This window comes from Lichenostomus cassidix, chromosome 8, assembly GCF_008360975.1.
Source record: "Lichenostomus cassidix isolate B80296 chromosome 8, HeHo_3.0, whole genome shotgun sequence".
NCBI classification, from domain to species: domain Eukaryota; kingdom Metazoa; phylum Chordata; class Aves; order Passeriformes; family Meliphagidae; genus Lichenostomus; species Lichenostomus cassidix.
Genome location: NC_139489.1, coordinates 12673245 through 12700169, shown reverse-complemented (window position 1 = coordinate 12700169; position 26925 = coordinate 12673245). Strand labels below are relative to the sequence as shown.

At 37.2% G+C, this 26925-nt stretch overlaps 1 protein-coding gene across 2 annotated transcripts in view; it reads right to left on the bottom strand.

The window, feature by feature from the left end:
- The window catches only part of ADGRL2 (adhesion G protein-coupled receptor L2), a 381333-nt gene that overhangs the window by 171811 nt on the left and 182597 nt on the right, over nt 1-26925 (bottom strand). For both annotated transcript variants that reach the window (XM_085067912.1, XM_085067913.1), the window contains one exon: nt 2547-2588. The gene's annotated coding sequence lies outside the window, so the exon portion shown is untranslated. The remainder of the gene's footprint in view (nt 1-2546; nt 2589-26925) is intronic.

Sequence of the window (26925 nt, the reverse complement as noted above, 5' to 3'; positions counted from 1 at the left end):
GTGTTAGTGGGTCTTTTATGTTCTCAGTCTATCTGACATGATTTTCCATATATTAAAACTTGTGGAATTAAACATTTATGACAAAATGTTTATATATTTGATGAAATGCTACCACTAAATGGCACATATTTAGGAATAATTTGAGGTAACAGGTCATTTATTAACATACATAGAAAAACGTTCATTTTTACATTAAAATCTAGAAGTTATGGCTCTTCATAGTAATGTGCATTTAATTTTTATACATTAAGCAGAGGTAAAGTGAAATGAGAAGGGGAGTGTATTTTCTTAAAGTGATATTAATTATATATTCAACAATTTATTTTACTCTGTGATATTTGTCTTGGTTTTAAGATTAGAGAAAGCCTTGCCATGCTGAAAGGAAGTAATGTGACGAAGCTCAGTTTCCCATTCCTTAAACAAAAGATACCCAGCTTGAAAAGATATTTATATTTGAATTAATATTTACATAAAGGAAATCCATAATCAACAGGGTAACCCTGTATTCCTGAGCAAGTCAGAGAAAATCCACTGAGGTGCACATGGTTACACATACAAAAATTAATTCTATGCACAATAATCTATTACTGTCTTTGTTGTAGTAACCCTTAAAATCCAAGCTTTTGTCCCATCTACTTCACTTATAGTGTAAATCATACATTTGGCCTCAAAATAAAAATAATTATAATTTCACTTAACATGCAAATTTAGTTATAAATTACCTCAGATCAGGATACTAGCTGAATACATTCATTTTCATGAAAAATGAAATGTGTCTTTCTTCTCCCCTTCCTGACCCAAGCCTTCTTCACAAAATCAGCCTCAGGTTAAAATGATTTTAAGTAGACTAAAGCTGCTGGTAAACACTTACCTTTGACAGTATTTTTGTCTAATGAACATTGCAGAGCAGGGTGTATGCAGTGCAAGTGTCTGTCTGTGGCTGCAACCTACGTACAATCCTTGTGCCAAGGGCCCACTGCTAATAGGCAAATATACACAAAGGAGGCAGGCCCTTTGATGGTACATACTTGACTGTCACATAGTTAATCTTTTAGATTAAAAATGGCTCTTGAGTTCTTCTTGAACATTTTTATGTTTGTGGATGAAAGAGGTTAAATGTAGTTCTCATGCCTGTTTGGACTGCTCTTTTATTTATTTATTTATTTATTTATTTATTTTTACTCCCGCCACCCCCAGCCCTAGTTCAGCATGACTTTTGCCTTTCTTTATTTACAGATATGCCCCTGAAGGATCTGCAGGCATGATAGCTCTGAAATACTCTGTTCTTTCCCTCTTAGCTGGCAGGTAGAAGCACATTACAGACCTTGCCACAGCAGACCTCATTGCTGTCATCAGAGGGGTAGAGCTACAGGTCAAAACCAAGTGCACCAAAACAGCTTCACCTGCAGGATTTACTTTGCTAGAAAAAAGTTTCAAAGAACAACTAACCCTCCATGTTGATCAGAAATCATTCCTAAAGGTCATCACAAAACTTGTGTTTTACTATTGGTTTTCTTGTACACTGGCAATTTTGATGCTGGTTCTGTCAGATACTACAAAAATATCAGTCTCACATATTTTAAATCTATTATTATTTTAAACTTTGATGCATTAAATTTTGTGAATAATCTCCTTTTTTTTTGAAAAATCTTGAGCTCCTTTTGTGGTTAGATGGAAATCTTCAATTGTAACACTAAGAAGCAAATTTTAAGTTAGAAGTTGTGCTCCAATGATATATTTTTCAAGTAATAGTTCTTTCCACTTTAGCTTCCACAGTAGTTTTACTTCATGATGTTTTTATGTTGATTTCAGACTATATTTTTATGCTGTGGGAAAGGATTTTTTTAAAAGTGAATGCCCGAAACCGGTTGGAAAACATTTCTCCTTGGAAATGTACTCATAGAATTCAGTAGTTTGCTCAGAAGTGTTATTTTAGGATGACCTTTACACATACAGTATGATGAATTTTTCTTTTTATTTGATTGTAAAGATGTTATGATCAAGGGGCAAAATAAATACTGACTTTTTCAGCCATTGAAAAAAAAGAATGAAAGATGAAACCATCTTTTTAAAACAACATGACAGCATGCAGAAGTGATATCTATGTTTGTAAACTACATATTTTTAAATTCAGGCATACAACAAAGCTCCAGTGAAACATAAATAAAGATCAATTTCATACAAATAGTAGCACGCTGTGGAATTCACTCTTTTTCAGCCTAAAGAATAGAGATATTTATGTTTAAGGGAATTTATACATTACAATACATTGTTAAGAAAAATAAATCGTTGAGCGTTCTGTGGTCATCAGCATTTCTAACAAGGATGTTAAATCCTCCTATATTTTCTTTTGAATAATTAGCATAATGTTCTGCAAATCTTTTCTAGGTAGCTTACAGGATTTGAATATTCAAATATTTTCAGTTGTATAAGCCATATAATTATTAAATTGTACAGTACAGTTATTTCTCAAGCAATTTGGCAATCCTTTCTTACAAGAATTTACCTTCTGTTCTTATCAGAAACAGAAAAAGCTTTTTGCTTACCATTCTGGAAAAGATGGAATTCATCATTCTGCCATAAAGACCCTAGAAAGCAAAGAAAGTGTTATTAGTTATTATATTCTCATCTGCAGGGATTCTAACTGCCAAACAGTGCATCAGCATCAAAACAAAAAATGAAAATGCATTTTCAAATCATGGATCAATAGTTTAATGCAGTTCCAAATATGTATTACGTGTACTTAGCAGGTACTGGATTAGAAAAAAGCACAAGCTATTGTGCATATCTGTATTTAGAACTGCATGCCAGCTGGAGTTTATCTGCATAGTTTTCACAAAACACAGACATAGGATCTTGGCATCCAACTTGTGACTCTATTTTTGAAAATAAAGCCATGGGCTCACTGTCACTCTACTGTGGAGTAGGAGAAAACATGAGCATTGAGGGTTATGATCAGCAGAGACAATTACCAATGATGTGTTAAAGGCTTTCTTCCTAACTCATTAAGAAACTTGTATTAGTATTTAAAAAATTCCATTGCTATTAAAACAATCAGCCTTTACATTTTCCTTCAGAATAATATTGCTCATGGGCTCTAAGTTTGCAATGGTCAGACTAGGGTCCTGAGGAAGTACTGAGTACACCCCACACCTCATCTGCATGCTTTGACCCCAGTGTGAAAATGAAAGAATGAATACTGCTTAACTCTCTTCACTTCCTTCCCTTCTATGATCCCTTTCAGTCTGTTTTACACCTGACATCATGGCTACTCTGTTTTCTTTAGAAAGAAATGAATCACTGCTGCCATTCCCTGCACTAAAGGCTGAAGGGAGAGAGAGTGATCACTTTCACTCAGCACCGACAGAGACTTCTCTGTGATTTTATGTGCTATACGTACCAATTGTGCACTTTGAGAATAAAAAGTTTTCAGGATAATAGGCTAAATTCTGTGATCATTTCTCACACAGAATACAACTTTACTCCTGCTGAAGTGGCCAGTTAGGTACAGAATCTGCCTCATATATAGTTTTCTGAGGTAAAGGAGTTTCATGCCAAAGAAGGAAAAACACTTAAAACTCACTTATCACTCTTAACTGTTTTCACTGTTTGAGAAAATGAAATCTTTAAGTAAACATGAGGGGGAGAGAATTAAGGAATTCGATTAAATATTATGTTGAGAAAATGCTACTAGAACCAAGAGATGCAGTCACAAGCCAAAAAAAAAAAAAAAAAAAAATTGAAATCTAATAGGACTATTACAGTTAAAGAGAAAAAGTAAAAACTCAGATAAATGATAGATCAAGTCCAGGTTCTCATCATGACCAGTTGTACACTGGAGGAACTCAAGGTATTTAAAGGTAAGGGAGACTCCAGACAGAAAATTCCACAGTAGGGTAGAGAAGTTATTTCCGTTCAAGGAGTTTACCTTGGGCAAAAAGGGAGTTTCCAGGGTGTGCAGTGCTGCAGAAATTCAGACTTAATCTAGGCTGCACACAGCACAAGAAAAAGGGAGCCTGGCTAAAGCTCGTGTAAATTAGAACAGTCCCTGAGGGCTGCTCTATTTCATGTGAAGATTCATTGGCCTGTAGCAGCCTTGAATCTCAGCATCTACAGAGGTGGCTTAAAGCTGCTTTTGCTCCATTCTTCCTGGGCCACACCTTCTTCATAGTGCCCCACATCAGATGTAGCACAGAATATTTGTTTTGCTCCATTTATAAAATACAGAAAACAGGGTCCCTCTCAGCCAAAGGAACAATATTTCACGTAAGCTCAAAAGTAATTCTTTGAACATCAGTTGCAGTGGAACCAAGTTCCCACAAAGCTCTGGCTTCTGTGTGCTTCTCATAGATCTCTGCTCCTCAGCCCTCTGAGTTTGCAAATATGCTGTTTGAGTGAGGTACACATTTATCAACTTCCTGTTTGGGACTCTTACTGAAAAAATCCATTCATTTCATCAAAGTAAGAGCTGCCTTTCCCCCACACAGCTTTTGAGTCTTCCTTCCACAAAGCTGTATTTTTTATATTTTTTACAAATCTATTTGTAAACCAATAAAATGTCACTACTTCATAGGTGAACCAAAGCTCTCATGGACTTCAAAAGGAATTATATTCACGAAAGATTTTGCCTCTTACCTGCTTAATTATTAAGATTCTAGAACATGACAGTGCTGTAAGATATGAACTGAAAATTGTGGGCCTCTCCCCACCTATCAGTCAGGTATGCAATCCACCAGGCTGAGACACAAGTTGTTCAATACTTTCACACGAGTGTCCTCCTGAAGGCATTACAGCAATGTTTGTGCTCAGAGTTAAGTATATGTTGTAATGTTCTACTAAATCATGGTTTAAGTACTTGTATGGTTTCAGATGAGCAGAGCAGCTGAAAGTAAAGTAAGTTTAGTGTTATTGCTAATGTATGGACTCTTTTTGGGCACAAGTAATTTTAACAGGTTATTTGCTGCTATATAGAATATGGAGTTCATCGCATAGAAGAAGTGAGTCAAGGCTTCTCCTGGCTTTTGCTTTGATGGCTGAAATAAATAAATAAATAAATAAATAAATAAATGGCTGGGTGTGTGTATGACTACCCAGCTCTCAAATTTAAAGAAATGTTAAAAAGTCTTTGAATTCCTTTTTCAAAAATCAGATTTGTCTATTTAGGTTACAACCGTTTTCAGTGTCTCTGGCACTGGCATTACAAATGTCAAAAATAAAAAAACAATTCAGCCCTGTACTCCTGTTTGCTCAATCCGGTTTCTGGAGCATTAAACAAAACTGCCCATTTCTGATCACTGGCTCCTGAAGAGGGCAGCACGTTCTAGATATTATTGAACTGTAAGCTTTGAGGTGACAGCCTGGGCTTTACTGTACTGCACACAGAGGAAGGGTGAATAATTTCTGTACACACTTCCCATGATACAATAAGTCTGCAAAAGTCCTAGGCTTTTGACCAAGGTCAAAACTGTATTTGATTATTAAAGAGAACATTCAAATTAGCTACCTGAAGCAAAGTATTTAGAAAGAGAGCAACAAAATACCAGCAAGGAGAACTTCCACAAGGAGTATGTTTTATCTTTAACACTGTAGATAACTTTTCCTATTGGCAGTGCATTGACTATCAAAACTACTAAAGGGGTTAGATTTAATTATCTCACTTCTTTGCACATTTCATCTCAATTGCTATGGCAACATTCAGTTGCCTCAGAAGCAATGTACACTTTAATCAGATATTTCCTCACTCATTTCTCTGTGCACCACAGCAATGTAGTCAAATTTACAGCCAAACCCTGATGCATCTGATAACACCTCTTAGGAATTAATGGCTAGGTTTCCCCTGCCCCTCACCCATAGCCACAAATTCTTCTAGAGAGTTTTGCTCTCCGATGACAAAAGCTTTAGGAGTTGAAAAGTGTGTGTGCTTCCTTACTTCACTGTGTCTTCCCTGCTTCAGTGATTTTATGTTGTCTTTTGCCACCACTCCCTTTTCCCATGGCTTCTACTTACTCGGGAACTCTTCCCATCAAGCCATGGGCAGGTCCTCTGGTCCCTGCAGGAACTCTTTCAGGGCTGAGAACAGGAAACATAATAATTGGGCAGACAATATGGTTCCGCCCATATTCCACCCTGCCCTGAAAAGCTTTTTGTTGGATTACTCAGCCCTGATTAAATGCTTCGTCAGAGTACCTCATAGTTCTTTAAAGTTCTTGGCCCAGAAACCAGGAACATGGGCTAAAATAAAAGTAATTAGAAGTGATGAGCAGATAGCAGGGACTCCTTACTGAAATGCAGACAGTAAAAAGAGTCAGGAAGCTAAAAGTACATGGGAATTACTAAATTCAGGTTATGGGAAATCTTGATATTTCTGACATAGAATATTGTCTGGCTTGACAACGTGTCACCATCAAGGTAAAGGGCAAAGAGAGATAAATTCCTAATGCTGCCTTAGTGTCTAAGGTGAAAATCATAGAAATGCATTAGAAGGATTGAATTTGTTTGGATTATAGTCAAACATTTAGGAAAGAGAGACAGGCATAAAGCATTAAAACTTAATTCTGCATATTCTGAAGATTGTCTTTAGATAGTCAATTTTGCTTTTTTGCATTAAAGAAAGTATTCCACGCTGCTTTTTGTTCTACATGTTTTTTCCTTAGCTGTTCAACTGTTTGCATGTAATCAACTATCGCAGCTTACTTTTTAATAAAGTCTTAGATTACAGCTGTTGTAAAGGTTTTTGACTACTCTAGGTAAGTACAGAGTTGTCTTGGACTCCCTGTTTTATTCCAGGGAAGTACAATGGAATCAGAGCCAGAACCATTCCGCATCTTGTCAGTGACAACAAAGTCTGATCAACCTCCCTGACCATGCAACAGAAAGTCACTTTCTACATTTATCTCCATGTGAGCCATAGCAGCTTTACTAGAGGCTTCATAACTCAAGATATCCAAAAATATAGAGGCATCAATTTATAAGAAAATACAGGAAAAATTGTGCACACTATGTTTTCCATAAATGGCAAGGGATCTGATCATATATTACAAGGAAGCTCATGATATATGGGATGCTAATTATGGATCTGGGGAGATTTTTCCAGCTGAGGTACCAAAGCCTAACATTTGCAGGCCTCTGTCAAATGACAACACTGTCTCCTGATCAATCAGTGAAGCTGTTATTTTTTAGGACTCTGAAGGAGAAGCTAAGAGTTACATAATCGACAATGCATTTTCACATGAGTACTTCTGGAGATGTACATATGTTGTCTTTGAAATTAATAGTTCTAACCTCATAAATAAAAACTATTTCAGTTTACAGGACTGCTCTCAGTAGTTTAAAGTAAGTATCTCCTTGCAACTTTGTATATATAATATGAGCTTTATATATAACTTTACACAATGTATCCAAACAACTTCGTGCCATAGGGGATGCAAAAATTTTAAAATTCAGATTTTCAAATTGAATTGGAAAATAAAAATTAAAAAAAAAACCCAAACTTTAAACCTTAAAATTTCAATATCTGTGAGTAAGTAAACATTACAAAATGTTTGTAGTATAACTTCTTCCACTTAAATAATAAGTTTAAATGTTGATTCATGTAACTTGGAAAGAGCTATGCTGATTTCCACCAGTTGACAATCTGGTTTTGTTGTCTCTATAATAATATTCTTTTCTTATTATATGTTACCTATACAAAAAAGTAGACTCACTAGAGATACAGTTCTTTAAACTCTATCAAGCACTTTACCTGTTTGTGTTTATCTGAAATAATTGAAAGTAAAACACTTTCAAAACAATTTTTGGTGAGGGTGTGATTTCTACAGGGTGCAGTTAAGTTTAATAAAATGTAATCTCTAAACTAAGGCACGTCACAGTTCTGTACGGGACACACAGTTCTCATTAGGCTTCTTATCAGCAGTTTACAAATTTTTGCTATGGGTTGCCTTTCATTTTCAGTAATAGTTTGTTTCCTTCCCCCCTTTCATTCCTTCTCTAAGTAGATTTTTCCTTAGTCTGTTTTAACCTAACCACACCCCTTCCCTCATTCTGAGTATAATAAACTACATTCTTTATAACTTAAAAAACCTCCCGTTTCCCTCCAGCACCAGCAGAGCTCCTGGCATCCTCCTGCTCCCCAGCACTTCTCCCTCCCACTTCTCCAAGAGCTGCTGCAATCCAGGTATTCGTCTCAGAGTATCTTTCTGGTCAACCAAACCAAACGTTTTCTTAGGAGAAGTGCCTGTTTTCCTTGACCTTGGCTCTTTGCAGCTTGAACATCTTGTCTCAAGAAGAGGACACAGAGTGTGGCACAGGTAGCTGCTGCAGGTCCATTTCTCATATGGTTGCCAAGGAAGGGAGGAATTTGTGTGACAGACAGACAGGGTAGCATGACAGGAAAATTCAAAAGATGAGTAAAACTCTGGAGACTTTTATTTTTTTAATTCCCACTTCTAGGTGCTCAGCAAATTCTCCTTCCTCTCATTGGGGTAAAAACTCCCTGCTTGGTATATTGCTTGCAGCAATTTCTGTTTACTTCTCTAGTCACTTAGTTTAATCTCTACTTTATTTTAAAGACCCTTTATAGAAAGCCCAATCAATGTTTATGCAAGTGACCATATTATTTTTTTTAAAGCTTAACCTAGCTGGAGGGTGGAACTACTGCAGGGGAGGCACTGCTCATCTTTTGTGTATGTTATGCACACATACACATATGTAGATGTATACACAGAATTTATGTATGCTCTTACTGTAGCACTAATACTCCCTAAAGGTATTATTATGTTGTAAGACAAATTAAAATTAAACAAGAGGTAAAAGTGCACATGAACTGAAAACTGTTAAAAAATGCCTACAGGCAAGACAGAAGTGAACAGCAGGAATTTATCCAGCTGTGGGTGTCTTGGAGTTCCTCTGGGCCAACTGACTGTGCTCCCATTTCTGCTGCAGGAAATGCAATTAAAAAAAATTTCATATAGGTGGTGTGAATTTCAAGCAAAATGACATGAATATTCTTTTTCTGCCTGTAGGTTAAAAATGAAGAAAATTTCTGTAAAATTCATTAAGCTACAAGGCTGAATGGAGAGGGATGGAGGGAATACATAACAGAAGAGCACAGAAACAGTAAGAGAGGTATTTACCCAGGTCAGAAATGTGATAGCAGGTAGATTTGCTGACAGTCACATGTAATAACATCTGGAATCAGTGGAGTGTGTGAGATCAACTTTGAGAAATTTTGTACAAAAAAATCTGTCCTGATAGAGTATTCCAAAAGCTAAATACAAAAGAGGGATTTTTTTTTTTTACTGGCAGATGCAATGAGATCCTACAAAGAATACCTGAGATGTGCAGGACTGACATGGCCAAAAGTCTGCATACTGAGATGAAAATCAGAATAATAAAAAACTACAGTAGTAGTAGTAGCATGTGTTAAATGTATACTAAATTTGGATTTGCAAATCACATTTTATGCAGGTGCAAATGGATGCACTCATTAGTGGTGAAGGTGAACAAATGGAATAGATTATTTATCTTTGTGAGTAAAATTGTTGGGTTTACTACTTCCCTTCATTCAAACCTTAAAACAATGTATCTCACAGCAAAATAATTTGCTGTGTAAGTTATTACATGTTGTGCACTGAGAAAGAGAAATGACATGGCTCAATATCTCAGTCACATAATGAAATAAGGAACTTTACTCCAACCAGTTAATTCAGTTATTTTCATGACAGTGTTATCCAACAGTTATCACCATGACAATGCATCTTTGTTGACTTAGAAGTGCTCAAAAATGAAAAAGCATTTGGACATAGAGGCAAGGATATGAAGCCATGGTAGGAAGGAAGATTAAAAATGTAATTCCCTCTCATTTTTACAATACTGTACTCTCAATGGTACCACTGGCAGTGCTCTCAATTTCCACCAGGACAAAAGAAAGCATGTCTTCCTCTGACTCTATGTACTTGGAAACTATACCTTAATAACAGGTATATTTATAGTCCAGCTGCTACATAATGAAAGGAAAAATGTGAAATTTAAAAAAAAAAAAAAAAGTGTTAATACATGCATCAGAATGACACAAAAAATATGATATGGCTTTCTATTTGTGAAGAACTAATTCTTCTTTTCTGCTTTGAGCACTTTGACTACCAAGTTCAAGTCTTATAATCTAATTAGTATTATAGAATCATATAGTGTTTGCATTGGAAAAGACCCTCAAAATCATTGAGTCAAACCATTTGCCACAAAACTTGTGCTGCCAAGTCCACCACTAAACCATGTTCCTAAGTACCACATCTGCATGGTTTTTTGACTACCTCCAGGGATGGTGACTCAGCCACTTCCTTGGGAAGCCTTTTTCAATGCCTGACCACCCTCTCAGTCAAGAAATATATCCGCTCTAAGCCTCCTCTGGTGCAATTTGAGGACACTTCCTCTTGTCCTGTCTCGTGGTACTTGTCAGAAGACACTGACCTACAACCACCTTTCAGGTAGCTGCAGAGTGACAAGGTCAACCCTGAGCCTCCTTTTATCCAGGCTAAGGAACCCCATATCCCTCAGCCACTCATGATTTCTGCTCCTGTGCCATTGTCTTTCTCTGGACTAGCTGCAGCCCTCAACAACAGGGGCTGCATTTTCCTGAACTGAGGACACCACAACTGGACAGAGCACTTGTGGTGTGGCCCCACCACTACTGAGCACAGGGGGACAACCACTGCCCTGGCCCTGCTGGCCACATTGTTGCTGATATAGGCCAGGATGCCACTGGCCTTCCTGGCCACCTGGGCACAGCTGGCTCATGTTCATGTTCAGATGCTGTCAACCAGCATCCCTAGGTCTTCTTTGCTGAGCAGTTTTCCAGCCACTCTGCCCCAAGGCTGTTGTGCTGCGTGGGGTTGTTGTGACCCAAGGGCAGGACTTGCCACTGAGCCTTGTTAAACCTCACAGCATTGGCTCAGCCCATCGATCCAACCTGTCCAGATCCATTTGCAGAGCCTTCCTGCCCTCCAGCAGGTCAACACTCCCACAGAGACTTGTGGTATCTGCAAACTGACTGAGGGTGCCCTCAATCCCCTCATCCAGAGCATCAGGGAAGCTATTAAACAGAACTTTCTCCAACACTGAGCCTTGGGGAGCCCCACTCATGACAAGCCACTAAAATGGATGTAGCTCTGTTCACCACCACTCTCTGGGCCCAGCCATCCAACCAGTTTTTAACCCAGTGAGGGTGCACTCATCCACACCATGGCAAGGCAGTCTGTTCAGGAGAACGTTGTGGGAAACTGTCAAAGGCTTTAATAAGTCAAGGCAGAAAACATTCAAAGCCTTTCTCTCATCCACTATGCAGGTCACCCTGTAATACAAGGAGATCAGGTTGGTCAATCAGGATCTGCCTTTAAAAAGCTGTGTTGGCAGGGTCTGATCCCCTGTTTGCCCTGCACCTGCAGTCTGATGGCACTAAAGATGATCTGCTGCATGACTTTCCCCAGCACTGAGGTCACACTGACAGACCTGCAGTTCCCTGGATCCTCCTTTCCAGCCATTTGTGTAGATGGGTGTTATATTTGCTAAGCTTTTGCCAGCTGGGTTAGCCATGACCGCTGGGAAAGGACAGAAAGTGGCTTGGTCAGCACTTTCCCCACTTCATGAATATTAAATGCAAGTAGCTGAGATTCATATAATTTTTTTCTATATGAAAAGAAACAATTTGTATATATGAGACTATTCTCCCTTCAGAATAAAGCTCTATGATAACAAATACAACCTTAAATAAAACAACAGTCTCAAAGACTTCTGCCTTCATAGGGCACTTCTATTCTTAAAAGCACCAGTGTAAGATGTACTGGTTTTGCTCAACAGATCTGCTCTTTGGACTGAATCCAGCTTTCTAGTTATTGGGAGAGACTTTCACTTCTGGATCGGGCCCCCTGTGTATATTCACATTCATGTATGATTACTTTAGTGGAAAAAGTGGTTTTATTTCCACTTGTGATGGAGTGAACTGAATTCTCTTCTGGCATTACTTACTGTATCAACAATGAAATTTATGCAGTTGCAGTGCGTTTCAATTCTGCACTATAATAAAACTGCACTATCCCAATGAAGGGTAACAGAAAAACTGCTAATGTTTAACTGGGAGCATCTTTAGTAATAACAAGATGCATAAGATAGAAGGAATCCAGCCTGGTCTTTTGCAGACCATTAGAGTTTTTCAAGTTTTGCAGTTAAAAGCTGTAAAAAATATTTTTATTAGTGAACAGAGAAAATCAGATAAACCCTATGAGACTTAAAGCATGTGAAAACCTATTCTGCCATTCTAACAAAGTAATTTTTCATGATGCAACTGCACTGAAATAGTTCCTTTTGTGAAACAATTCAATTGTTAAAGTATTTCTGAGTACTAGTAGAAAGCATTTAGTAAAACTCACTTGTACCCCTTCTATATTTTTGCTTTCTTTGGCAAAATTTGGTGTATACTGCATGTTGATATTTTATTTATTACATGCAATATTTTAAAGAACATTTGAGAAAAGGATATAAAAATAAGATGCATGTTTATGTGCATATTACAGTTGAGGCTGCCAAAGGCACATGGAGAAATTAGACCTCTAGCACTTATTGAAATTCTGTGGAAGACAAGCTCCAGTGGCAATCCCAGACTATGTATAGAAGAGAATTTCTCAGCATTTATTCAGGTATGCACCTTAAAGCAAAACTTCATTGTGATCAAGTACCACGCACATAGGATTGAGCTTCGCAATTTCCTGAATAGCTTTTACGAGGAGGGCTCGTGCCTCTGTCTTTCTCCTCCCTTTGCTGTTTATGTCCTGCTTTCCTTTTTCCACACCCTCATTCTTAAACTCTCCCCAGCAACCTGCTGGACTTAGCAGGAGCCGGGGTCAGAGTGGTGATCAATGGCCTGGGCGGCTGAGCATTGAGCCATTGATCACTCTGAATGGATTCATAGATCTCAGCCATGCCATCACCAGCAGCTGCTTCTACTTAGCCTGCCAACTTTCTGTCACCTCGAGGATTCAATGAAGTTCAGAGGCAGTGTGAGAAGGTTATATAATTCTGTCAAGAGATCATGTCTTTGATTTTTTTTCATCTCTTAGACCTACATGTCTACCCTTTGGGGGTCTATTACAGACTGAGAAGTTCCAATATATTACATACCATAACACAGCAGTATAAAAAGTGCTATATAAAATATATAAATGCCCTTCCTTTGAACAGAATAGCAGGAGCTTTCACTCCTTTCTTTCATTAAAAGAACATTAGGTAATGCTGAAGAGAAACCACAGCTGTATTCATATATGTGTGCACATGCTTTGCTTGTAATTTGAAACACATTGTCAGATATTATCATATCCAGTGTTCCTTCTCTCACTTATATTTAAATATTCTGTGCCTAATTTGTAAAAGTAAAAAGTTACTTTAATCGCTTGGATAAAATATTCACAGTTTAGCAACTTTACTGGGAAAACAAAATATATTTCATCAAGCCACTAAAAGGACACTGGGAACTCAAATGCTACTTTCTCATCTAAAAAATCATCCTGCAGTGTAGCTGACCCTTTTTTGCTCCATTTTTTCCTGTTTACTTAGCACAGGTAATTTGTGCTCTTGCTCACATACACTGAAGTACAAAGCTGCCACACTTTTGGATGTTACCACTTCCCAGCTTTATACCCTGTGCCCCTCCACTGGAAGATTGTAATCCCATCGCCATTCCCGAAGATCAGGGCAAAGGCTTTTTCCCTGACAGTCTAAATTACCAGGCAATGTGCATGTGGGTGGCTCAAGTACAGACACATGCTTCTCTCTCGTCCCTGTAGGTTGACAGTCATTTCCAGCAGAACTGTAAGATGGACAGCTGTGAGCATGAATATCTGAAATCATGGCAACGACACCTGGCAGAGCTTGTCTGCCACAGCCCCATGGCTGGAAGGTTGGCTGGCAGAGAGGGCTCTGCAGGCAGGGCTCTGCTGGAGAGAGGTGCTGGAAAGCTCAGGCCTACAAATCCTCTCCAAACAACTGGCAGCAAGGAATGAAAATAACCACAGTGCACAGGACAAAACAATGCTGTAGCAAAGTCAGGTTCCAAAGTTTTAGAAGAATGCTGAAATGATTCACAGGATTCAGGCTGGCTGAATGCACTGGACTGAGTTTCTGTTAGAGGAAAAGATGTGAAAGGGGAATATGAAAGTATTCATGATTAATAATGATGGCTACGAGAGTAGTACTCTCTGGTCTTCTGAATGATGCTTCCAAACATTCACAGAGGGGGAAAAAAAAAAGAATTTTAGACATTTTCCAGGAATTCTAAAAAACCCTTCCATATTTTTAAAAAAATCTTTTCTTTAGTTGGTAGTTTTGAAAAAAATCAAATTGACTGTGTCCCTTCTAATGATACACATTCAAAGCTTTACGAAATCTCCCTGTTAAATGAAGCTACTACTTTAACACACATTCAAAGAGGTCTATGCAGCTTGAAAATGGATTCAACAGCCAGGAAAAGAGGCCATATTCTGTTATAAGAATGCAGTTCCAGGGCTTTAGTGAATCCAGAGAATTTACCAATAAACATAGTATATAAATTAAGTTGATTTACTATGCAATCTGCAATTTAAAAGCCGATGAAATAAAGACTTAAAGCTTCCTATTCTGCCATCTTGCCATTTTTATTGTTTATCATAATAAAAAATGAAAAGAAAGTGATATCAGTCAATATTACAGGAATCCATGTTAGCTTTTCACATAAACCAGGTGCAAGCAATTAAGAATATGCTTCCACTATTTTTTAAAGGCTCTTTGTCTATTTTGTTTTATCCATTCAGTTAAAAAGAAAAGAAATATCTAGAGCTACTCTGTATAGTTTGGGAATTTTGCTGTCTGTCTTGGCTATCTGGATGCATAAACTCTCTTCCTTCCAAGGTACTTGGTATCTTGCAGGGCCCATTTGAGCTCACATTAGAAGAGATAAAATTTAAATAGAAAGTTATGGGAGTGAAATTTTTAAAAAAACTAATTTTAATTGAAATTAACTCTAATGCAAACACATCTTTCCATGTTAGGTTCGGTATAACCCATTTCAAAACAAAATCCATCACTTGGACTAAAACTAAGGTGACATTGTCACTTTAAATCACAACTCTGTATTCAGCAATTGGCATCTCATGAAGTGGTTGTCCCACTTGCAAAATATTCAAGGACAATATTAAAAACTCTACAACCTTCCTAATGTTATTTAAAGAAAAATCAGGTTTTCCATCTCTCTAATTTCTTTGCCTCTTCAAATACTGTTATTAACATTCTTTTTCACACATCCTTATTTCTCTCCTTTCAATTTTAATTATTTTTTTTTTCTTTCTAAATTAATCCTTTGTTTGAACTGTTACTTTTGAGAGAGAAAAGAAGTTGTACAACAAACAGCTGAATATTTGCCAGTTTGCTTTGGGTCTTTTCATGTTCCTTCTCAGAGGCCAGATCCTACAAGGTGCTGAGCATCAGTCAACTCACTAAAAGTTGAGGGTGCTGAGAATATCTCAGAAGAGCCTAGCATATTGCAGGATCATGCCTTGCACAGCAAGTTCTCCAAGTGATGACTATTTATGTTTCACTGAATAGACTTAGCATAAATTTTAACAACTCTGATATGATTGGTTTTTTTTTTTTTAATGGGCAAAGAGGAGGCATTTTTCATGACCATATCACTCAGCACTTTGAGAGTGAAGTGCACAGCAATGCCACCCAAAATGTCTGGCAAAGAACCAGATGTCATAGTAACAAACACACACAAATACTGAAATACATTAGAGGCAATTACAAGGTATGTGAGCTCTTCAGTGCTGAGAAGGGAGCCAGATCACTGTAAGTCCTGCCTTGATCAAATATAGTCCAAGACAAACTCACACAAAATCACCAGGAAACCACAAAATCAAGGCATGGATGACTCCTGAAGTACTGGACACTTTGTACTATTCACCTGGGTTGTACTTTTTATGTTACAGAAGCAACATTAAGTAATATTCTAAATATGCTTGCTAACTAAAAAAGAAAAAAAAATTAAATCTTTTTTTTAAATGTAATGTTAGCTTAAATTTCTTACAATTTTTCAATCTATTATACAGATAGCATATATTTGCTGTCTCTCCACTTCTTGCAGATAAGCATTAATGATTTCTTTCACAGACACAGTAAAGAACCACAGAGTCTGCAGCTGGACCTGAGTATCACCTGTATTGTTCTGATCTGAATCGTGCTGGACATTGTGCTGGGAGGCCATGGCTGCCCTTCTGCCAGCTGCCTTACCTGGGCAAGGCTGCAGCACCTCTGGGAGACTGCTCCACTTACACAGCCTTGTGTGACACCATCTGTGCCTGCAGGACAGAAACTCACACAGCTCACGGGTACCTTGAGTTAACTTTTGCAAAGGCCCACTGAAACCTTTGCTTTTAAAAGCTGTATAAATTTTCCCAGGATTTTCCTTGATATGAGAAAATTCTGTTTATGGCTAAGTGTTGGCAGTTACAACTATCCCTATAACAACTTAACTCACAGATATATTGCTAGTTTTTTACATGGAAATGTGTGCAGTCAGGGTTTATCTACTGTACCTATACATGTCATAGAATCATGGAATCATAGAGTCATAGGATGGTTAGGGTTAGAAGAGCCCTAAAGACCATTTGCTTCCAACCCCCTTGCCGTGGGCACAGACACCTTCCAGGACCAGGCTGCTCAGGGCTCCATCCATCCAGCCTGGCCTTCCAGGGATGGGGCATCCACAAATATTCTGGGAATTCTGTTCCACTGCCTCAACAGCCTCACAGTAAATATAAAGTTGATACAACACAGTGATTTATGTTTACATAAAATGCTCTAGCTATACAATAACTTCTTATAGAACCTTTATTATTAAGAATCCACCCAATTAAAATCATACCCTCTGTGTGAAATCTGAATCAAACAGCTCCTCCTGATCATGAAAGCATTAATAAAGACAAAGATATATTGCAGAGACAGTGGGCCTCTGGACATTATGGAAACCTGAAAAAACTTGTGTATGAAATGTGGTTTGAGATGTGGTTTTTCTAATATATCAAAAGCACTGCCTTAGTTTTTGTTTACTCCATGTGAGCATCCCTTAAAAACCTTTAGAAATTGAACTTAAGCAGTGTCCATTTGCTTCATCTACCAGATCCACAGCAAAATCCCCAGAGCAGAAACAGTGCTGTGAACTTCACCCTCAATACCAGTAATCCATGGGTGTTGCCAGGAAGCTCTTGGTAAACACTGTGCTGATGATAGAATCTCAGTAGTTTGCCATGCAATAATTTGTTTAGAAAATGCTAGCAGTAGATTTCCATTCAAAAATAAGTATAGCACTCATCTAATTACAGAATGACTTTCCATTTGTTATATCTTCTCAAAATTCTGTACCTATATATATACACACATAATTCTAACATTTATTAACCCTATATGTCATAAAAATATATTAAAATGCAGCTATGTTGACTTTCAAGGCAGAGAAATGGCAAGCATTTGTTCTGAATCTACACAAGTGAAAGGATTAAGAAATGCTAGATCAGAAACAAAACAAAACAAACAAACAACCAAAAAACCCCCCAAAAACCAACAACCAAAAAACCCCAAAAAATAAACAGAGGAAAAAAAGATTGTGCAAAGCTCTTGCTCCTAAAAAATTCTTGCTCCTTTTGAACTACTCAGCTCATATCAGAAAATATCAATAAAAATACTTAACCCTTCATAATTCACTCAGTTTTAGCAATTAAGAACAGTTTTTCCTAATCATAGTATTTTTGTTCCTGTTTTGTTCTTTTCTAAATATAAATGCATATAATTGCTTTGAGTTTAATGCTTTCCCTTATCACATATTTCCCACCTTTTTTATTGGACATACTGCTGGTGCTTTGCATACTTGGAGCTTTCAACAGGTTAGACCTGAGCTTTGTGTTTCCTCCTTATCTTTCACACATATGAAAAAAAAAGAAAATTGTATTTCTAACTTTTTGATGTCTTACTGTGTCCACAAACGTCTTTCCACACTTACATTAGTAAATCTCTCAAATTTTCCCATCATTAACCTCTTAACTGTTCTGTATTCTGCCTTCTTTCTCTTTGCTTTACATTCACTAACTGCCCCAATAGATGAAAAAGTGAAGTGCTTTCTTTAAAAAGCTACAAAGAAGTCTAAAGAATGTTCTATTTTGGTTAGCTTCTTAACTTGTTTTTAATCATTGTAACCAAAATTAAAAACAGCCACTTGGAGATCAATGCAAGGACACACAAAAAAAGGGATTGAAAACATTTTTTAACTATTTTAAAACTAAATTCTAATGAAAATATTTAATATCTGGCAAGAGATATCCATAATAATAAGTAACATCTGTCCTTCCTAGTGTACTCCACATGTACATAACAAGGCATGGTACTGATGAAATCAGGTAACTGAAATTTTATAGAAATGACACCACAGAACAGTAAAATGGTGCTCAGCCATCAAGTCAGGTACAAAACCTGAAACTGCAGCACCTTGATGCTGTATCTGCTTGCCAGCACTGTCTCCTCCCTTTTTTTGTTTCCTTACATAAATTGCTGAGGATAGTGAGTGAGATAGGAGAAAAAAAGAAATCTAGATCTTATTCTAAAATGAATATCAAAGTGACATAATGAGGTCTTCTCAAGTACACAGTCAAACCAGCAGAATATGGGAGGTCAACAGAAAACCACTGGATGGATATAAGAGCTGAATGGAACTGCATCAATGCTTTATTGGTTTTCTGAATTTGGTGGAATTCTTAAAAACTTTGCTGTATTCTTGCAGATTGTTTCTTGTAATATTGTATGTTTCAGTTGATACCCATAAAAATCAGTGTGGTTTTATGATTTTCCCTGTTTCCCCTAAATCCTCTTTCCTTTTCCAAAACTGACATTACATATTCTATCAGCAAGCAAAGCTTCTGGTGAATTTTGTGAGCCTTTCTATCTTTTAATCATCATTCAGCATCAGCATGTATCTATACATCAGCAAAAATTTCCTTTTATCTTGTGAATTTCAGACATTAGATGGTCATCTCTCCTGGAAAGACAAATTAGTTTGTTCTATAGATGATTCACAGTGGAGTTCTCTTTTTTAATAACTCCCTAATAAGTAAATGAACGTACTGGTTTCCGCCGATTCAGAGTGCCTCCATCAAGGTACAAAGGCAGACTAAGAAGCCTTTTCATATTTCATCTGATCTCAGGTCATTGAATTGATTCTTCATATCATACTGAAAAGACTTCAAGATTCTGTAATTAACATTTGGGGTACTGCTAGCACATGATCTTTGCACTCTCTCTATTAAGGAAGTGATAACCTTTTTTTTTTTAATCTTGTGGCACTGTTTTTGCTAGCTGTTCCAAAGGTTTACCAAAAATTGTGTGTTTCTGCCCTCTGTGCTCTGAAATTACTGTATCAATGGAATTATTTTCCTCTGGACACTATGAAAACACTTGCTTTTGATCAGCAAACTAAAAGACTAATTTTTACATTGACTCACAATTAGCCTAGGTGTTATTTCAATTTGTTGTCTAATTGTTTTTCTGAAGAACTCCAGGATTCTTAAGACATCACTAAGTTTGCACAGGGATGTATTTTTTAACAGTTGTACTTATAATTATCTATCATTAAAATGAAAATATCTGAAGTGCTTCAAAATAACGTTCACAAGAATTTGAGTGTAAATGACACTAATCATGAGAGCACCTCAAAGTGTATAATTTAACAATACACAAAATAAGGAAAGCACAACACAGAATTCCCATATCAACTCAAGTTCTAAAAATCCGTATTGGAGTCAAGCTACTTGGTGTATTACCTAAATCTCCAGGAAATAAATTTCCAAACTCTAAAATGTTAAAGTTGGAGCACCTAGCTAACTGAAATCTTTCTTTAGGGTCTCATAACAGTTTCAGGGCACGGAGTTAGCATTTTTGATAGGGATCTCCCATTAAATTGACCTTTCCTGGTGAAAAGATGCATCACCTGTAACCAGCTGCTAACCCTGCCCTGCCCTGCCCTGAGTCCCAAGGCTATGGAGGTGTGATATACTCCTTTCTTTCTTGTCTGCTGCAGTTTTCCCAGCCAATGTAATTCAGATTCATATTGCCAGCAATGAGGGAGGCCATGTGGTTAAGTGGGGAGAAGAAAGGTGTAGGAGCACCCTGACTTTTGATCCTGATTGAGCCACTGGAGGAACATGTGGCTTTGAGGAGCCACTTGGCTTCTTTAAGACATCATCCAGTTTGCTGGTCGAGATAAGAAGCCCTGCTCCAAAAACCATGGCCACACTGGCTGAGGTAAGCATTACATGTAAATAAATGAAAAGAAAACAAATCTCTTTTTTTTTTGTTTTTGGTGAAATATTTCTAAAGAACACTGTTAACGAGGCAGGCAGAGCTCAGGAAATGCAGCTAATTGTGCTCTGCAGATACAAAAGCAGTGACAGCTCCCTTCTGTCCTGAGCACTGGTCTGCCATGCAGCAAATGCGCTCAGACTCCTTGAAGAGAAGGTAAAAGCTGAGGATTGTTTATTGTTGCCAGACAGGAAAGGTTGCCTATCCACCAGTGATTGAGCCCCAGCAGCACTGGCCTTTGGAACAGAAGGAGGTTGAGAAGATATTTATAAATTGAGCAGCCTTCTTGTTCCTTGAGGGGAGCACACCCCTCAGCTGAAACATAAGTAGGCTGCTGCTAAACACCTTCCCTCCTAAGAGCCTCTTCTCAGGGGTAAAGTGGTGGAGAGCAAACAAAAAGATATATAAATGTAACACGTTTCTATAAAATGCAATAAAACATATTTTGATACTCATAAAAGTATGATCAAAGGTTCAGATAAACTCACTGCATCAATTATAATAGTACCTGTGCACTGAAGAATACATTTAAATAATAGTTTGCTTCAGAAAATACTTTGAAAAAAGCAGAGAACTGTTCATTTTTGATCCTCACAAAAGGTAGTTATTTTTGGAGAGAGAATTGGTAAAAATATTAATGTTATTGGATGGAGCAGCACAGTTCACAGTAATTGCTACTGGAGTCTGCCTGGTGATTGGTGGTCAATATTTTCACATGAGACTCCCCACAAAAAAATGTGCTCTTTAGCCTGTACTGAACCAAAAAAATACAGAGAATTCGGGTGAGGAACTGGCAAGTATTATTGTTTCATTTACAGTGAAAACCACCGCAGTTCCAGAGCTAGCACCCTGGCTATGTGTCTGTATATTCTCTGAAAATAGAGCTGGCTTTGGATTGAACCATCTCTCACCAGCTACACAGAGGGGAAGTGATGTCACTCTGAAAATAAATATAGAAATGGGTTTTCTGGAAATATTTATACTTTGTTCATGGATAAAGTGCTGAATGTACAGCCAAGGAGAGCCCACTGCTCTGCTTGCACCACTTGAAAAGGGGAAAGTTTTTAAACTTGCAAAGATTCTCACTCCAGGGACTTTTTTCCTTTTAAAATAACTGACTCTTGACATAACCTTGTCTGTTTTAAAGGCCAAACATTTTCCTTACTCCCAAGTGCTTTGTGAGCCTTAGGGATATATTGTCCCTGGCAAAACTGGGATAGCAATATCCTGGGAACGGGTGATTTCCATCAGGGACAAGGAAATCGCTCCAAACCACATTTCATTCTGGTTACAGCATTTTAATGAGATTTGCAAGCCCTTCTGAGACAGTCGCAAGAAACATTCAGCCCCAAACCCTCAATCAGAGTCCTGAAAGTTATTCTAATGTCTCAGCAGAGGATGGATCTTAGGACTCCAGTTTGGCTGTGATATTTCTTAGATTATATTTAGCATTGATTAATTAAGGGGTGACTAAGTATTGACCTCCCAATTAATTCTGAAAGAAGTTGGATGACTGGAAATACCTAACAACATTTGAAGAGTGACTCCTTAACTGTTTCCTGGAAAACAGCTTCCAAAAATATTTTTCAATAACTTCCAAACCCCTTCATGATATGGATTTCAGCTTAATCAAGACACTCTTATTCTAATGAACACATAATTTCCTATGAGGATATAAGCAAGTATTTATATGGTAAATAATAAAATCATAGCTAGCAATATAACTCTTAATGTGCAATAAGAGTGTTTATACGTGAATGCAAATGAAGGCTCCATCATCTATCTCTCTGTGATCATGCCTTAGTCACTAATAACTGGCTTGCAAACAGTGTTGCATGGATTCAGATATCCACTTAGAGTGAAAAAGCAGCTCATTGAGGACAGGTTCTGTGACAAAAGGATAAAATAATAAGGGGCCTAAAATAATTGTTAAAGAAATAAAGGGTTAAGAAGAAAATCTTTAGGGTAAAAGACGATTTAAATATAATCAGAAATGAACTGTGATTCAGATTATGCTGTTTTTTCAGTTTACACATTTTGAATTAATGTAGCATGTATTATGTTGCATAAAACAATGACAGTACATGAATTCTACTCATGGAAATTATCCATCCATCAGCCAGTGTCAGGTACATTCAGAAGCACATACATTAAGTTCTGCACTGTAAGTTTAAGTCATTTGTACATGAATAATGCTGGTTGTGAAAATGAAAACAAGAAGAGATAAGGAAACTTTGGGATCCTTCTGCACTGACTTCTCTTTGACCCAGGAAAGAACAATGAATGTTTGCTTTCCCTTGGAAGGGGTGCCGACAAGGCTACACAAACAAAGAAGCAGAGGCTCAGCTGGTGCAAATTAGGACAGTTGCATTGACTTAATGGAACTGCATCCTTTTCCCCAGCTAAAGATGTGGACACAAATGTTAAAGGCTCCTCTGTTATAATTTTTTCAGGACAAGGATCAACCATGAATCCTTTCACAAATCTTCAAACAGAACTTTTCCCAAACATGTTTTGCAGACCTGAGTCTGATTTTCTGTTTTTTGAATGGCCTAAAATATTTTATTCCTCTCATAACAGTGATTTTCCATGTTAAATTTCCACATTATTTTGTTGATTCTGTAGTGAAAAAAACCCTGTCAGTCCTTCCAGGTCCTCCTGAGTTCACCAGCAGTGTGCACTCCTCAGCAATATTCAAGGGGGCCTGACCAGGTGTGCCCATATGCTTCCTTCAGTCCATCTCCCAAAAACTAACTACAGCCTCTGAAAATGAGCAGAAAAAGGTCAAACCTGCATTTACGTCAATAAAAGGACTGCACTCTATTTTTAAGGATTCCTTTCAGATGGAGAAACAACTTCCATTCACCTAAAAATGCATAACAATTAAGTTAGATCATAAAAATAAAAAGATTTGACAAATTTCACTGCTGTCTGAAGATCTATCTCCTGTATGGATTTGAAGCAAAGTGATATCATGCTTGCCTGGAAACTGAACTGTTTTTAAAACAGTAAAAGAATGTTTGTAATAGCTTGTCATTCTCGTCAGTGCTATTAGTGTCCAGTAAACTCTCTCCTTGTAAATCCATAGATGTCAAAGGTTTCTGTGGATCTTTTCTAAGCAAGTGCATAGTTTGGCAGAGACTCTAATTGAGTGGAGGTGAAGGATCCTGGTGTACAGATCTTGAGCACTGCTATTGTCTCCTCCGTTAGAAAGTCCAGGAGTTTTCTAATGCTACTATTTGGCAAATGCATTTTGGAAGAGAGCCAAAAAACTGCTCTCCTCTGGCTCTTGGGAAGGCTGGTACTCCAGAAGAAATCAATAGAGCCCAGTAAAAACAAAAGAAACCAAAAGGAGATGTCTGTTAGTGACTGTACGACTTCTGGGCTTAGAGTGTTCTGCTATAGTAGCTTGTTTTTACTGTTCAGTGATACTCAGATTAAAACCACTGTTAGAGGGATTATAACTAAGAAAAGCTTATGAAAAGCAGTGTAAAAGGGAATAGAAAAAAGAAAAAATAAATAAAGAGGACCAAAACAAGAAGAAGGAAATAAGCAGCATCAGTACAGAAACCTGATTAGAAAAGTGGAGACTCTCACAAACAGACTGGTAGAACAGAACACTGGGAGTGAATCCTTCGGAATAAAATCAAAACTGACCTCTTAGAAAACTGTATTTTCAGGAGAATTAAAGAGCAATGTTGATTTAAAGAAAGCATTTTTCGTGAGGCAGGGAAAGCTGGATGCTTTTTGTGAGACCTGTTCCAGGTAGAATTCCCTAGCACTATGTGTATCTCTATCTGTATCCCCTTTGCAAAGGTCCCATGAAAACACTATTATATTATTTCAAGCCATTCTAATTTTGAACCTCTTCTGAAGTCCAGAAAATGGCTGCCAGCCTAAACTGTGAACTGCTTTAAATCACTCCTATCCAGGTGATGATGAATGCTCTCTAGATTTTATCTGTAGAGTGGAAAAACAAACAAGAATACATTACTCAAACCCTAAGATTTTTTAGAAGCTGAAATTCATCTAAAGGAACACTTGAGTCCTGTCTACCCCCCACCGAAGTGATTAGAAATTTCAGCTAAATAAAGAATGAAGGTGAGACTGAAATGCCCATGTAATCAACCTTCACAAAAAATCTAATACAAAGTTAAAACTCTTTTGAGATAAGTGCAAACATGAGAACACTGAAATAATACTGAAAGAAATGAAGGAGGCTTTTTAAAATTCCCAACTTGTGCTTTCCTCAAAGTGTAATTCAAAACTGATTAAAAGTATTAAATCCTTTTTATGCAAAGGGTTAATAACAAAATTCAAATAGTGGTGTGGTGTCCCATGGATACTCAATAATGAAAATTCAAATGCTCATTTCTTTAAGCCTTTTGTGTCCCTTTTCTAGATAATTGGTTTTTTGCCTAATTTTTGAGGCTATTTAATAACACCTCCTGCTAGACATTTCATGTAAACTCAGCAAGAGGAGGCATCGTGAGTAATAGAAAAGACTTCTGCTCATTTTAAAGCTCAAATTCATACTTTTCTTAACAAAGGAGATCCCCACTGTTAGAGTTTGGCAACCAGCGGGCCAACTGCATTGGGGAAGATTGGATTAGGGGGGCAGCTGACTGTGCAGTAAAGTCTCCACTCCAAAGCAGGATTTTTATGTAAATTCCATTACAATTCATGCTTTTTAGAGATAATGAAATGGATACAAAACACTTCAAGGTTTCCAAGTCAGCAAAATAATGAACAGGGGCATTCAGGAAGTTGATTTAATACATATTTTTAACATTTGGACCCTTGTATGAATAGGATTGGCATTTGTTCAATGTATCACATGGAGTTTGCTTTTAATACCACTGTCTAAACCCCATAACTTTTCAGGCTATTAGTGATGTGTGAACATCAGTTATCAAGAATTTTCCTCAGTTTAAGCTCTAATAGGCTGTATCATTTTCCAAGTGTTTGCCTGAAGGCAACTTTTAACAAAGAATCAGCCAAATATTTTTTGAATATAGATTATTTTCATCTCAGCAGCTTTACACAACTGCCTATGAATATGCCTCTGATTTTTTTGTCAATAAACTTCAAATAAGAAGAACCTGGGGTCAAGAGGGTCATTATAGTGACCTTCTACTATGCTTTCTTGTGTAAGGTATAGAATTTAATTTGTCAGTATTTGTTCTGATCATAGTGGAGCTGGAACTTGGATGTTTTGATATTTCAGATTTGTATGTTTGCTGATTACAAAATTAAAATGTGTATATATTTGTGTATTTTGTATATATCTGTAAAAGTGTGCATATATAAAGATTTAATGTGTAAGCACACACTAAGAATTTTTATTATTTTGAAATATTCTCAAATGTTGAGTTCTGCTTTTCAATCCAGCTGGTATGAATACCTCTGGTGCAAAATATGCTGTGAGAATACTTCTACCACATTGAAGTGCCCATGCCATCAGGCCTATCAATCATCTTAAGTACTAGAAAGATTAAAGACATCATGGGAGAGCCAATACAGAATGTAAGACACATGTGCTACATAAGAGCTGTGCAAGGCCTTTGGGTGCTTCTGTTCTGGGGTTTGTGTGTTAATTTTAGTATTAACCTGCTATAAGTGATAGGTTCACAGTGCTCAACAGGAATATCCAGTGACCACATTCAAGGCAAAACTGTACTGCTAATACTGTTAGTGTTTTTATACACAACTTCCCTATTTATATAAATTCTTCTCTTATGGGAAAGGTGAAAACATCCACTTTTAAGAGCTGAAAGAAGTAAAATATTTGCAAATATGTAAACTACAGATCTAGAAATGTTAGCAAAGTTCAGAAATTGTGAAATACTGGGGCCATTGATGTCTAAAATAGTACTCTTCCCTCTTGGTGTAAGTTTGCCTTCTAACAAGCATCTATTTATTTAAATAAAAAGGAATATTCACAGTATAGATTCTCTTCAACATACATAATCAAAATATAAACCAACTGTTGTTCCAAAAATGTTTCAAAAAAGGAATCAACCAAGATTTGAACCCCAAGAGAGTTTGTATGATGTGAACATTTAGCTATTAAGGTTCCTTATTATGATTGATGAGGCTAAAAGGTGAGTTTATGCATTAAAGTTTGCAAGCTCTGTTGTTCAATGAAAAACATTGAGAAACCGCAGAAAGCAAAATCTGAGAAACAGCTATTCTTATTGTTTAGACCACAAGATCACGCTGGTCATATTGTATCATTTAAGAGTAAATGTAATAGGCTTTTCTGAAACAAACAAAAGCAGTAACAAGTTATAAACAAATGTGATTTGTGGGGGTTTTGTGGTTCCAAGTCGTTCATTTGGTTATAATCACATACCTTGCTTTTCCTAGGGAAATAATCAGCCAAATACACTCACTTCAGGAATAAAAAGGAAAGTGAGAAGCAACACAGAGAGAGAAAACATGTTAGGATCTCACCCTGCTTCCATTGTACTAGGCAGTAATTACTCTGGAAAGTGCTATTAAGCT